Raw genomic sequence first — 16,667 nt, forward strand, 5'->3', positions numbered from 1 at the left:
GTATGAACTTGTTAGGGTAGAGTTGGTAGGTACAGTAATAGCGTGGGTCACTATCACTTGTTGTTTCTTGGGGTTCTCCTGGAGGTTTTGTCCCCTCCTTTTGTTCCAAGGTTTATTCTGGCCCTGAGCCTCCTTAGGTGGATTTGCGGCTGCTGTAGTGGTACTCTGTTTCACTCCGTGGTCGATGAGTCTTTGCGCCAGGCGTTTAGCGCTGTTGTAGGTGATAGGGTTGGAAGCTAGGACGTGCCCTTGAATCTGGGGTGACAACCCCCAAATGTACCTTTCGATCTTCTTTGATTATGGGTTGACCATGGTAGGGCACAGAGCAACGAGATCGTTGAACCTTGCTGTGTAGGCGACTAGATCAGAACCAACCATTTTTAAGTTCCAGAGCTCCTGCTCAAGCTTTTGCACTTCACCCCTTGGGCAGTACTCCTCCAGTAGTAGAACCTTCAGCTCTTCCCAACTCATGGCGTTAGCGACAGTGAGCGTTACTGAATTCACATGGCTTTTCCACCAAGTGAGGGCTCGATCTATGAAGGTGCAAGCAGCGAACTTAACCTTGTTGGTTTCTTGGCACGAGCAGATCTCGAAGACCGTTTCGGTCTTTTTGAACCATTGCATTAGTGCAATGACTCCTCCATTGCCATTAAAGGTTTTTGGTTTTGAGTTGGAGAACTCCTTGTAAGTACACTCCCTTACATGGCCGTGACCGGTGCCATGATTGGGATGATTCGTGCTGCTTCCAATATCTCCATTTGCATTGGAGTTTATTTGAAAGAGGGTTGCTGCTACTGCTGCTGTGATAGCAGCCTGGACCATTGCCGGATCATAAGCTAGTGGTGGAGGTGGTGGTGGAGTTGCGTTGGTACGTGCTGATCTACGAGGAGGCATTGTGTTGTTAAAAGAAAAATGAGGTATTATAAGTTTCGGTGGTTGCGAGATGAATGATATTGAGTTAACTATCTTAAATAGATTAAGAATTTGGTTTGGCCAACACAGGGTTTTGAGCTTGATTCATAAATAACGTTTGAATAGAAGCACATATGAATTGAACGGACTACACAAAATTAAAACTAGAAAGAGATATGTCCTATATATATTAAACATATAGTTGTGTTACATCCGAGTTTAGACAAAACGTTTTGACCTCTCTAAAGGTCTCCGATTACAGCAAGTTTTAAAGAAAGCTAAAATATTATCCGAAGTCCTAATCTATAACAAAATTTGGGAATTGGGCAAGTACTACTTGCGGCGTGGTTTGCGCTTGGAGCTTGACTCCGTGTCAGACTGCTTTGCCTCCATGAGGCGCCTATCAAACTCGGCTTGTCGTTCCCTTATCTCCGCTATTGTTGCGATTGCTGCATTCATTTGTTCTTGGATAGCATTTGTGTGGTCTAGGCCATACCCTTGCAGCTTATCCAAACGGCGGATGTCGGCAGTCTGCACTTGCACTTCCACATTGACCTCGCGGATTCGGCTGGCCTAAACTCCAAATTGATAGAACTGGTTGGCTAGTTTGCCAACCATGACCGGGAGTGCTCGGTCTGCTGATCCCCTGCCTCTGACGTCATAGAAGTCTCGGCACATGTCGTAGGGAGGGCGTAAACTTTGTTGTTGGCTCCAATGATGGAGGTGACTCCCCCACACAGGAGTGGGTCCTTGGAAGTTCCTCACGTGGACGGGAGGTTGTGGGATTGGTGGATCGATAATTTCTGGCTCCGAATCGGTACCAGAGTCATCTCCTTCGTCCAGCTCTATAGGCTCTTCGTCTTCCACAGGATCCTCTTCGATCCATCCTCCATTACCTTGGTTGGGGTAGTAGGGGTCGTTGGGGTGATGGAATCCTGACATTGAGTCTGTACGAGAATAGGGTTAAGAATTTACTACAAGCTAGAACACATGAATTTACCCTTAAGTTTAATGGCCGATGACAACTAAAAACTCCCTTAGTTTTATGAAATGATGTGCTTTTGGTAAGTTTTAAATTTTTTGTCCACTGCAGACACTCCTTGGCATACGTTAGTCGGTTCTCGGAAAAATATAGTTGATCAGGCTATATTCCTCCCAGTTCCGATTACATATCCCAAGGCGTACCTGTACTGCACAACTTATTTATAATACTTCTAAAATTACCCGATATGAAACTGTTATTAGGATGAAATGAGTGCATGCCTATTTTAAACTAAATAATTTTAATTTAAAAAGTATGACTCTTCTCAGAGTGTTTTTGCCCAGATGTGTTTATAGTTGTATAACAAAAATGGTTTTGATATACTTAATTCACTATAAACGCTGCTCTGATACCAATCTGCACACCCCCAAACCAGAATGGCGGAAACGTTCGGGGGCGGAGGACGTCATATTCAGTATCATAACAGTTCATAGAAAGGAAAGTACACACCACCATATATATATATATATATATATATATATATATATATATATATATATATATATATATATATAATAAGGTTTAAAAATGTTTACATCATTGTGTTCATTACATGTTCAAAAGTTAAATGTATAAACATCTTCCAAAAGAAGTAAATAATGTCGGCGCGTTATTCACCAAAAAGTTGATTTCCCAACCTGCTTAACGATTTCCTGAGAATACAAGTTATTTCAAAGAAAAGGTGTCAACAATTTAAGTTGGTGAGTTCATAAGTGATTTAGAAACATTGAATGCCATTTCAAAACGAGTGTATATTTTCCAAGAATATCCCATATTTCCTTAATAAAGTGTGAAATGCATGAAAATGTTGGTATTGAAAAACGTTGATAGTTGAACTAAGAAAAATCCCTTATTTTCCCAATAGTTGTTTGTTTAAAGTCCAAGACTAACGATTTGAAGCAATCCACATGCTTTAGAAGAGTTTTAAACATAGGTTTAAATAATAAACCTATTAAAAGATTTCAGTTTGTTAGATAATGAATAACTGTAGTAACTACCCATTCATTATTCAAAAGTACTATAATAGTTGTATATCCGATGAGTTTTATAACCATACTGAACATAATATGCCTGTAGCGATGTTCTTCTGGCGTCGTAGCGTTATGACAACTGTCACCCCAAAAGACGGACTGTAGCTAACAGTCAGGGTGCAGGATCATGACTTCCCGTATAGATCTATACACATTTGACACGTTCTCTGAACGGGAGACTCTGGTTATAGACAGGACTTGTAGCGATACCTTTTATCAGAAAAGGCAGTGTTTGAAGATATACATGTCTCATGGATTCTCAACTAAGTCTGTATTAAAGTGATAGTTTTGTATGTAAAGTCTATCCCTTCTTCACAGTGTTTGACCAACGTAAATCATAAGTTTTCAGAATATATGAAATGATTTTAACAACGAAAGAAGCTTTGGTGTTAATAAACATTTTGTATAAAACTATTGCATGCAAAGTATAACAAGAGTTTCCACATGATAGAACTAAATAACAAGTGATTCATTTGAAATAAACGATTAAATGAGATTTTTCACGATAATAACGGTATGTTTACTTGTATTCCCCCCCTAAAAGAGTATAAAAGCATTAAAAATGTATTTAAAGAGTGTTTTTAGGGGTATGAACTCACCTGATAGTTTGAAGATAGCGAGATGGAAAACCGGGCAGAGTTTCGTCTCGGGAAACAGACTTTTCTCGGGATTCTTGGGAATTCCGGGAGTGAAATCGACCCTCGGGACTTGAACAAAAATGACCAGGGCTTCGGGTTTGCACAGGCACGGAAATCGAGGCAAGATCGTGAGAGAAAGGAGAGAAATGAGCAAGAAATTCGGAATGCCTCGCATCTTATTCATAGGGAGGTCTGAGAGCCCTCGTACGCGGGGCGTACACTCGTACGCAGCGCGTACGCGTACGTCATGCATGACCGAAGCCTCGACTGCCTCGGCTTCGGATGGGACGGGGGTCAGACGGTAGGCGGGTCGGAAGCCGAGTCGGATGGGACGGGTCGGTAGCCTCGCGTAGGGGCGACGTGGCCGAACCGAGGCCAAGGCCTCCGGGTACGCAGGGCGTACAGAGGTACGCAGCGCGTACCTCGGATGAGGACGATGACTCCCCCTTCGGATAATGCTTGATTTTGAATTAAAAATAAATATAAATTATTTAATAAACTTCAATAATTCATATCTTCTTCATACGAACTCCGTTTTCGATGATCTTTATATCCACGCGTAGGTGAGACTATGCTCTACAACTTTCGTTTAGACTCCGTTGGCAAATTCCGAAATTATTTTTATTAATTATTTTATAATTTGTCGTGTTTAAGGAATTTCTTCAAAAATTCATAACGTCTTTATCTGACGTCGGTTTTTGCCAGACTTTTTACCGTTGAAATACCATTGTCGAGACCTTCGATTCTCGTTTAGGTCATTCTGGCCAAAAGTCGTTCGATCTCTGATTCGAGTTTTTAGCTGTTATTACACATAATAGGGATTTAAATAGATACTTTTTGGGCATTTTATCATCAACGTAAATTTTATTACCCCAAGATGGTTACAATACTTGACTTTTTAGGTCATTACAAAGAGTTGAAATATCGAGTTGTTACAACTCCCTTCTGGAGTCCCCACGACTCGCAACCTAGCCTCAAGAAAAAACCCTCGAAGCCTCAAATCCAGAAACTCCTGTGCCAACCTCTCCCTCCCAACTCGCGAAATGTAATGAGTATGTAACATCTCCCTGATCCCAAGTAACTGCAACCCTCGACTCATTAGAATATGTCCCAGTAACAAGGTTCCTGCAATCCTTCTCCCCGGACCTCAGCAGGTTCAGAGCGCACCTGACCTTTTGGTCAGTAGGACATTAACATGTGAAGCAACATCCCTCCACGTCATACAGCCACCTCATGGATACAATCAGGTCCTAAACCCCATCTAAAGTCGGGGGCTTCATGTTATCGAAATCCCAATACTGGAAAGCCCAACTGGCTCCTCCCCCTGCCGCCGTTACAACTGTTGTAGCTGTCGCGGCAGCCATCTTGGCAATGGTTGCATAGCACTCATCAAAATACTCAACCATGGCGGTCTTGATAGACCCAAACATCTCCGCCAATTGTCCCCGTACAATCTCGATCACCTCCTCCCGGATGATCTCCCTGACATGATCCTCTGACAATACTGGCCTATCCTGGCTGCCAACTCCCGATCCTGACTCGGATCCGGTCTCAAGATGTCTCGTAACCACCATTCTAATAATACACCAGAAAGATCTCTGATAATCCATATAAAGACAGGGAACCAATTCCTAACCAAACCCTAAGGGTTGTGACTTCCTTGATACGTGTATGGGTCCTGCACTTTCAGTAGTATGAGCCCATACTACCTTCCACACCTACCCATACTTGTCTCAAGTATCATTACAACGCCATAATAATGTACATAAACATGGAGAACGCTCAATCCTCACTCCTAGAGGAATGATAAATATCTCATATTGGCCTACCGACCTCACAAAACCCACCCATAAAACTTCCACCAACCCTGCATCACTCGTGTATGCTAGCCATACATAACGTTGGACCCTATAAACATTCGAATACTCGGTCCTACTCTAAGCCCACAACCAGATAAGGAACATGAAACAAAGCTAAACCAAATATTCTTAGGCTATAAGATCTTAATTATGTACAACCGTGATGCATACACTAAGCAACTACAGTAATGATGTCAATTTCATATAAGTAAAACCCTAGGCTATCAGGCATCATATAATCATGCAATTCTATCATGCAATTCCTGAAGATCCCTAGCCTAGTACTAGCATGTTGTTCTAACATATCACAAAATCAAAGAATCCGTAAGGTATTTTGGGGTCTATTTGCGAGCTCCATCTGATCGTACACTTGTATCCTCCTTTAGTATTTTGAAAACCATTTGAAAAACCATTTTAAAATTATTGTCCTTAGTTTGAGACTGGAGACACGTAAGTGTTTCCTCCAATTCACTCAAACCAAGGCTCTGATACCAACTTGTAAGATCCATAAAATTCAAAAAAAAATTAAACTTTTCAAACAATCCATTACCATTATTTGTTACAAAATGTTTTCAAATAAATCCATATCAAAGTTTTCCCATAAATCAAAATCACAAAACATGAGGAAGTGTACACTCACGCCTTCGCCTTCCTAGGAACATCAGAAGTACCAGAAACAATAATTGATAAATGTAAGCTTGAAGGCTTAGTGAGTTACCCCCAAAATACCAACTCCATACAATGATAATCACAACATATAAACAAACAGCATGCATAATGAGCCATCATGTGACAACCGTCAATTTCCGGTCAAGTCAACCGGTCGACTCAATTAGCCCGTGGGATTCTAGGGCTTACGTTAGGTAATTACTTCACAACTCGCTATTCTAATAAGAAGTCATAAATTGAAAAGTACGTACGTCTAGATCTCCTTAACCTAAAACTGTGGTAAGTAACGAACCAAACCGATAAAACAATGTTGCATACTCATCGGGAGTGTGTAAGATCCTTAAACAAGGCTTAACGGGGTTTACAGACCTTGCTTTGCGAAGCCGGACACTCACATTTGTCACACACAAAACCTCTCTCAATTGTTTTCACTCTATCTCTCTCTATTTTGAAATCTCTCCCTAATCTCACTAAGAATGTGAAATCTCTCCCAAATCTCTCTAAGTATGTAAAATCTCTCCCAAATCTCTCCAAGAATGTGAAATCTCTCCCAAATCTCTCTAAGAATGTGAAATCTCTCCCAAATCTCTCTAAGTATGTGAAATCTCTCCCAAATCTCTCTTTATATGAGAAATCTCTCCAAGTATGTGAAATCTCTCCCAAATCTCTCCAAGAATGTGAAATCTCTCCCAAATCTCTCTCTGTATGAGAAATCTCTCCAAGGATGTGAAATCTCTCCCAAATCTCTCCAAGAATGTGAAAATCTCTCCCAAATCTCTCTCTATATGAGAAATCTCTCCAAGTATGTGAAATGTCTCCCAAATCTCTCTCTATATGAGAAATATCTCCAAGATTGTGAAATCTCTCCCAAAATCTCTCTCAAAACCCCTTTCGATTCATTTTTATCATTTGAGGGCATCCCGGTACTTGGTTTGATGAGAAACCACTCAAAGAGGGGAGATAGTTTGGAAAATAGTTCCTTTGGGCCGAAGCCTCTCTATAGGGGCCAAGTCCTCTTGGATCCGAGGCCACTTAAGCCGAGTCCGAGGTCCCTGAGTAGCCGCAGCCATCCAGCCGCAGCCAGCAAGCCGCAGCCCGCAAGCCGCAGCCACCGACCGCAGCCGCAGGGATCAGCCCGCATCCGAGGTTCGCTTCTGATTCTCCTGGCTTCGGACCGCAGCGCCTCCTTCCTTCATCCGCGGCTAAGCTTTCCTCCTTTTCCGACTGCACCCAGGCGACTAAGCCACTTCGTTTCTTGATTGCTGAGCCGAGACCTTGCCCAGAACTTCGGATTTTCACACATTTCACCCGGTTTTCGACTAGTTCTCCATTTTAAGTCCGTTTTTAATCATTTTAACGTGGGATTTTCTCCAAAAATCATATTTTAACATATAAGACCCTAAATAATCATAATTTGGGCATATTTTCATGAAAATATTTATTTAAGAATAAAATCTTTAAGTGAGATCTTGAGGTGGAGTGTGAACCTTGCCATAATATTTGGCACAAACCACCATCCCATGCCCATCCCTTTAACCAATCCTTGTACTCCCCACTACTCCTAGTCCCCTCAAGGCATTACCCCTCTCTTTTCCCAGTCACCCACATCCAAAAAGAGCTGGAGAACACTCTTATCTCTCTTCATTTCCCTCACTCCACTCATATTTCCTCATTTTCACCAGGAAGATCAAACACTTTTCCTCTCAAACTTCTCCCTCAAATTCGAGATTCAAGGCTGATTATCAAGCTTTCTCACACTCTTGGTAAATATAATTCATCCTCTCTATGATTATTACTGTGACAACCGACAAATTTTGGTCAATTCAAAGTCAAATAAAGTCAACAAGTCAAACCGGTCAACTCAACTAACCCTTGTGTACTAGGGCTTATGTTAGGGAGAATGTAAGATCCTTAAACAAGGCTTAACAGGGTTTACGGACCTTGCATTGCGAAGCCGGACACTCACATTTGTTACACACTAAAACTCTCTCAATCGTTTTCACTCTATCTCACTTTAATCGAGAATCTCTCCCAAATCTCTCTAAGTATGTGAAATCTCTCCCAAATCTCTCTAAGTATGAGAAATATCTCCAAGAATGTGAAATCTCTCCTAAATCTCTCCAATAATGTGAAATCTCTCCCAAATCTCTCTTTGTGTGAGAAATCTCTCCAAGAATGTGAAATCTCTCCAAGAATGTGAAATCTCTCCCAAATCTCTCCAAGAATGTGAAATCTCTCCCAAATCTCTCTTTGTATGAGAAATCTCTCCAAGAATGTGAAATCTCTCCTGAATGTCTCTAAGTATGTGAAATCTCTCCCAAATCTCTCTCAAACGTTCCCGTAACTTTTTGAAGTCATTCGGGGCATCCCGACCCTTAACGGGGTCAAAAACCGCTTAAAACGGGGTAAGAACGAGTAAAATAGGCTTAAGGACCTGAAACCCCTCTTAAGGACCCGAAACCCCTCTTAGGGCCGAAAGTCCACTTAGGGACAGAACCCTCCTGAACCGAACCTGAAGGCTGTTGAACCGAACCCGAAGGGTGCTCTCGGTCCCGAACCTCGCACAAGACCCGAACCCGAGCCTCGGTCCATTTCGCTCCTGCTTGCCGTTCGGTCTATTTCGGTCTTAACCTCTTCGCCTCATTTCGCTTCGGACCAAGCAACAGTAGGGACCGAACCTCCGGCCCAATCCAAGAAGCCTTGCTGTAATGCCTTTTTCTTCCCGGTTTTCGACTACGATTTCATTTTAGCTCCGTTTTTAATTGTTTTAACGCGGGATTTTCACCCAAAACTTTATTTTAACATATAAGGACCCATAATTATTAATTAATCACGTTTTTAGAGTATAATCCTTATCCAAGAAGAGTGGGTGGGATATTATTGGTGGAGTGTTGACTTTGCTTTAATCTATGACACAAGCAACCTCCCATACCCACTCCATGTCACTATTCCCCATCAGCCCATACCTAATCGCTTCATTGTACTTTTCCCACCTTTTTCCAATCACACAATTGGTCAAAGGTTAGAAAACTCTCCTCTCTCCTCACACTTCTCTCATTTTCTCATTCTTCCACCAAAGATCAAACATATTTTTGCTCTCACTTCCTCTCTATAAAAATTCAAGATTCAAGGGATGATCTTAGATTTTTCCTCCACATTTGGTAAGTATCTTCCTCGTACACTTAGATATTCTACTATCCTTCATCCAAATCATAGATTGCTTACACAAATATCGTCATATTTGTTGGTAGCTCCTCAAATCTTCAAGCATCTCCCAAGTGTTCTTGAGTTGAACACTTCTTTTCTCCATCATCCATCTTCTGAAAATCACACAAGGTGAGTTCATACCCCTATATTTTCATGTTTTCTTAAGTTTTTAGGGGGGGGGGGATACAAGTTAAAACACCAAGAAAATAACTAAACTTTTCTAACAACTTTCATGAGAAACGTTGGACTCCATTCACGGACTATTTTGGAAACCTTACGCATTTTAGTTTTCAAAACTGTTTTAGGTGCAAGTAGTTCCATTTCTTTGCTTTAAAATGACTACTTGCAAATCTCCACACGATTTTTCTACCATTTATGGTGATTTTTACAAAACAGCCTGTCTTTTCAAACACAAACCCGGACCAATCTGGGAATATGAGCATTTTAATACAAGTTAAAGGCTTCCCAAAATTATGATAAAAATTATGAGTAAACTAGACTCATTTTAGGAACTCTCAGAATTTACGGATTTAGTTTTCGACTTCGTATGATTTTTGTTTGACTTTTCTAAAACAGCACAGAAAGGTTAAAAACTAAATATCAACTTACAACTTTCAAAATACTTTGTAACATGTTGAGCAAAGTGTTAAATCTTTGATGACTTCATATATTAAAAGTATTTCTTGTAGTGGTATAATTATATAATAGAAAACACTCACTGAATCGTAAGAATCCTCCATCATTACCATTAGTACAAAACAAAGCAAGATAAACATAGCTATATTGTACTATACATTTGACTTACATAGAAAAGGGTTCTTATACACCACAAATAAACATACTAAACTATAATAGGTATAGTTTATGATCATTTACATTACAAAAGGTTTTTCTTCACTTAAACTGTTTTATTAAATCGTTTTCAAATCGTTTTATAAACTGACATCAAGTCATCTTTTCTTTGTTATTAAACTTTTCTGAAGATTTACAAAACTTCTTTTATACTTTTATATTGTTAAATACATGTCTACATATGTATAGTAATATAATTAATGTTTAAAGGACTTAGAACGGCTAGCTCGCCTTTTTTCATTTTCCTCGTTGGGATGTGGATTGATGGGTATCGATTATCCGTTCGAAGGTCGTCTAAATATCAGTTATATATCATGTATACATATATAGTCATAAATTTTCCATCAGTCAATTCAGTACCTTTGGGTAGCAAAGGCATACTTCCGATTTTGCTCGTACATTACTAGTAACTATAATAGGTATAGTTAGGAGATACTACTTGCCATTCCTAGTACAAAGAATCACACTAGAGTCAGTTCATTCATAAGTCTATACGAAATGGGGTACAAATACAAAGTACCGGGTTTATACAAAAAGGGGTGCGTTACAAAGTACCGGGTTTTCATATAAATGGGGTACGAATACAAAGTACCGGGTTTTCATATATATATATATATATATATATATATATATATATATATATATATATATATATATATATATATATATATATATATATATATATATATGGGGTACGAATACAAAGTACCAGATTTAAATCAAAAGGGGTACATTACAAAGTACCGGGTTTTCATATAAATGGGGTACATTACAAAGTATCGGGTTTTCATGTAAATGGGGTATGAATACAAAGTACCAGGTTTTTATACAAAAAGGGGTACAGATATAAAGTACCAGGTTTTTATACAAAAAGGGTACAGATACAAAGTACCAGGTTCACATAAAATAGTTATTATGATATGAAAGCTATATTTCATCTAGCATTGTTAGACTTCAACTATAATCGTTGAGCGTATATGCTAGAGTCGTATAAGAATTTTGTCTCGATCGGCATAGAATTGGTGGGCCCGCCTCATCTCCTGTTCCTCGTTGGGTTGTGGGCCTAGGGCAGACCCACTATATTCAACGTTTTATCTAACTTAAATCTTATATACCTTATATACGTTGGACGATTATAGGAGAAATCTACGGGTCATTCTAGGGTTCATTAACACATCATATAGGAATATTCTGTTCACACTTAACTAAGTAAATATTGGATTTTCTGGAAATCAAACTCTATCGATTTTACAAGGAAAACGATTTCTTCCTCAAACAAAACTCTTGTGAACTCACCAACTTAATTGTTGACACTTTTTCAAAACTACTTGTATTCTCAGGAAATCAGTGAAACAGGAAAACTTCAGCGCTTTAAGGATGGGACGTTAAGTCATCAACAATTTATTTTGTCATCATAATGTAATTGATTTTGAAACATGTAAACATATACTTTGGTGTAACTTTTTCAATTATATTTATGATGGTTGTATTTACTTTGAGCACAATTATACACGTTTTTGTGATACTGTACATGAAGTCCTCCACCCCCGGACATTTCCGCCATCCTTGGTTTGGGGTGTGACAGATTGGTGTCAAAGCATTGTTTATAGTGAACTCAATATTGTTGGATAAGGTGTCTAAGTCCATAACTTTTTCTGGTAAATACTTGACCCGATCCGGCATGGTACATTTGGGTTGCATGGCACCATGCAATTGGATAAACTAAATGAGATAAATAACACATATGGTCTATTAATATATTATAAGTTCTAATATATTAATAATATTATTTAATTAGTTTGATCAAGAATTAATTTAGAACTAATTAAGTGATCAAAAGATAACTAATTAAATATATGGGTTGATTATGTAAATCATCCATAACTTATATAGTGGGCTAAGAGGCTCCATGGATAATCAAGTTGGGTTAAACCCATTGGATGATCCATGGAGGCTCCATGGGAGTTACAAACCCATGAGTCATGGAAATGAAGAGTCATGACACATTAGGGTGTAACCCTAGATGTGTCAACACTATATAAAGCTCATGTGTTCTCCCAAAATTGGTTAGACAAGAGACAAGAGGGCTAGAGCCGATTTTAGTGTGTTATACATTCTCTCCAAGTTTACTCCATAGCATTTGGTGTTGTGTGAAGAATTTGAGGCATGACAAGGTATTTAGTGTGTTATACATTCTCTCCAAGTTTACTCACAAGGTTTCACGGAACACCTACAACAACAAGGTATGTAGTTCTATCTATTATTTAAGTTAAAAATGTTCCTCATGTATGCTAGATAGGATCATAGCCTTGGAAATCAACTTTGCATGATAATTAGACAAGCATAGATCCAAGGTTATTAGGGTTGCATGTACACTTAGGAAGTGTTAGAATGCTCAAAACCCTTCAGTGGTATCAGAGCCTAGGCTTGCTTGTTTGATTTTTGTGCAAACTGCTTGAAAAAATCGAGTTTTCTGCTTTCTGCCCGTATGAACTCGCTGAGTCCATGGGGGGACTCGACGAGTCCATGACCAAATGCAAGCCACTCGCCGAGTCAGTTCATGCACTCGACGAGTAGAAGCTGTAGTTTTCAGAATTTCGATTTTAGTTGCTGGAAATGGACTAGAAACATTACCCTAAATTGTTTTGGTTTTTGTAAACATGTTTTAGATGCAGTAATGTTTATGCTAATCCATTTACAACAACAAGTTATCAAAATTACAAGTTTTAAGTGTAATTTTTGATTCATGAAAGTATTCATATTCATGTTCTTGATCTTATGATGTTTAGATGATCATTGGAATTATTTGTAACCTATGTTGTAGATTAATTCATGATCTTTATGTGTTTTAATGGAGTCCATAACTTGTCCTCAAGTTATGGAAAACCAAAAGTCACTTTGCTTTAAAACCATTAAAAGAACTCATGGGTTATAAAATGAAGAGTCTTCATTTTTAAATACCCTAATAAACTCATAAGTTACAAGAAATGAAAAGTTTTGAAAGTTTACAAAACTTTCCCTCAAGTTTTGGAACAAGTAAAGTCTTGATTAAAACATTAGTTCCAACCCTTAGAATTTTAAAAAATTAAAATTCAACCCTTATACTTATAGTATTATGATTTAATATATATATATATATATATATATATATATATATATATATATATATATATATATATATATATATATATATATATATATATATATATGTATGTATGTATAAGAACAAAGTCGTCTTACCGCTAGTACGCCTCATTCACGAAGCCGGTCTATAAGGTGGGTATAAGGTTATTGCCTATAAAATGGCAACTTAATGGTTGTCTACTCTCACCCACCGCTTGCTTGACTGGTGGAGGGTCTTTAGACGAACGGGTAAGACAAGGACTTATAAATTCTCATTAAAAGTATAATGATTGTTATAAAGTAACTAAATGTTTTATAAATTCCCAATCTTAGTTACTTTAGGAAAAATGTGAATAAGGTGTTAATCTATTAAATTACACTTTTCACCTTGTTTAAGTCATTGGTGGAGCGTGTGTGGTTTACCGACACACTAACTTGGACTTAACAAGGAAGGAAAAGAGTGACTTAGGGTTTTTCATGAGATCGGAAGAAGCACGTGTGGTTTATCGGCACAACGATTAAGTGAAAAACATTAAGGGTACCAAGTAATTTGCATGGTTACTTCACACCTTGTTTTGTGATCCTCCGTATCCCAGTCACAAAACATGAAGGGCACACTCGAGATTGAAGCATTCAATGAATCTCAAAGAATCTAGGAATTTCTAAAAGCCAAATAAAACCTAATAATTTATATTTCGTTTTCATGGTGGAAATTGGTGAATCATAATTGACCTACCTTTCAAATATGTTATAACTTGGATTACGACATCCCTCTTCTAGGTTATATTATATTGTAATTGGATCCTAGCCTTAATACTACATTTGGGTGTTTTATTAAGGAATATCCCTATATCTAAACTAAACTTACTTTCTTCCTTTCAGATGTCTTCCAACAATGTTACTCCTGGCTCAAACCCTACCGACTCCTTCTCTCTCATGAACCTTTGTGGGAGAGTCATCTTTGATGGATCCAACTTTACTGACTGGATCAGAAACATCAGGATGGTCACTCGTTACGAGAATAAGGAATATGTTCTTGACAAGGAGCTCAAGGTGCCTGAGCCAACTACTACTCATGTGGAGTTTGCTGAATATGAGGCACATGAAAGAGATGCAACCAAAGTGTCATGCATCATGCTGGCCACCATGAAAGCCGAGCTCCAAAAGTCCTATGAGGACTACTATCCTTTTGAGATGCACCAGGATTTGATGGACCGCTACCATCAGAGTGCTCGTCAAGAGCGATATGAAATCATCTCCTCTATGATCACAACCCGGATGAAAGATGGCGAACCCATCACAAGCCACATGCAGAAAATGCAAAGGTATGTCGATAGATTGATGAAGTTGAATGTGAACTTCCCTGAGGAGTTAGCAATAGATATTATTTTGCACTCCTTACCTTCGTATTATGATCAATTCCTCATGACATACCACATGAATAAGGAAGAAGTTAAACTTAGCAAACTTCAGGGACTCCTAAAGACCGCGAAATCAGGTCTTAAAGGAAAGTCGGTTGTGACCATTCCTGCTACTGCTCCAAACTCAGCACCTATCCTGGCAATCAGGATAGGTAGAGGGAAGAAGAGAAAGAACCCTTCGAAGGGTACCAAGGGTAAGACCCTTGATGGCTCCTCTTCTAGCGAAACCAAGAAAGGTTTCGTTACACCTTCTTCTGATGCCAAAGAGGCTGAATGCTTCTACTGCCACGAAAAGGCGCACTGGAAGCGTAACTGCCCAAAGTACCAGCAAGACGTGAAGGATGGGAAGGTTAAACCCAACCATGCAGGTATTTACACTATCTCATCTAATAATTCACTCTATTCTAACTCTTGGGTCCTTGATACTGGTTGAGGTATTCATATTTGTTCTGAATTGCAAGGAATAAGAAGAAGTGAGAATGTGGAGCATGGAAAGATAAACTTGATCATGGCGAATAGGAAAGTTTCACCTGTCACCAAGATTGGAGTTTATACTTTGTTGCTTAGTAGTGGATTTACTTTAGATTTGAATAAATGTTGTTATTCGCCAGAAATGGCAAGAAATGTTATTTCCTTTCATGACTTGTATAAACAAGGTTTTACCTTTTCTTTTGATAATGAAACTGGTGGAATAAATGCTTTCTTTAATAATGTGTTTTATTTTAAAGCATTACCTTGTGATGGTGTGTATGAAGCTGTGTCTGTTGTAGATAACTTAGGAAATAATGTATTGTGTATTGATTCTACTAATAATAATAACTTTGATAAAGCATCATTATGGCATTGTCGTCTTGGACATATAAGCAAGAAACGCATAGGCCAACTCCAAAGCGATGGAGTCTTGGAGTCATTTGACCTAAAGTCTGATGAAAGTTGCAAATCATGCTTACTTGGAAAAATGACAAAGTCACCCTTCACTGGTTCTTTTGAGAGGGGTGAAGGTTTGTTGGATCTTATACACACGGATGTGTGTGGACCCTTCAAACATGCCACAAGGGATACTAATCGTTATTATGTGACTTTTACAGATGATTATAGTAGATATAAATATGTATACTTAATCAAGCATAAGTCAGAGACTTTTGAAAGGTTTAAAGAGTTTAAACAAGAATTCGAGAATCAATTGGGCAGGAACTTTAAGATGCTTCGATCCGATCGTGGTGGTGAGTATCTTAGTATTGAGCTCCTCGACTATCTAAGGGAATGTGGGATTCTCTCACAATTGACACCTCCCAGGACACCATAGTTGAATGGTTTAGCTGAGAGGCGTAATCGAACCTTGTTGGATATGGTTCGTTCCATGATGAGTCGAGATACGCTACCAATCTCATTTTGGGGGTATTCCTTAGAGACTGTCACCCATATCCTTAATCTGGTCCCTACAAAGAAGGTTGCCAAAACACCTCACGACAAGCTCGAACCTCGAAGCGAGAAGAGTATTTTCATCGGCTACCGACAAAAATCCTTTGGTTACCTCTTCTACAGACCTAGTGTGAATGTGGTCTTTGTAGCAAGGAGGGATGTCTTTCGAGAGAGAGAGTTCATAAGCCAAGGAGACAGTGGGAGGCTAATTGACCTTGAAGAACTTCAAGAGTCAAGTGGTGAAGGAACCTCAAACCCTAGCAGTCAACTAGAGGAGGAATCTCCTGTTGACCCAATTATACCTCCAGTTGTACCTCTAAGGCGTTCCACAAGGATTAGGAATGTACCTGAGCATTACTATGGTTTCCATATTACTACACAAGGTGAGACACTTATTAGTGATGAGACACTAGTAGGTCTGGATGAACCTAACAACTATGCGGAAGCCATGGCAGGCCCTGAGTCTGCTAAATGGAAAGAGGCAATGGATA

This window comes from Lactuca sativa, chromosome 4 (genome assembly GCF_002870075.4).
Source record: "Lactuca sativa cultivar Salinas chromosome 4, Lsat_Salinas_v11, whole genome shotgun sequence".
Lineage (NCBI taxonomy): Eukaryota > Viridiplantae > Streptophyta > Magnoliopsida > Asterales > Asteraceae > Lactuca > Lactuca sativa.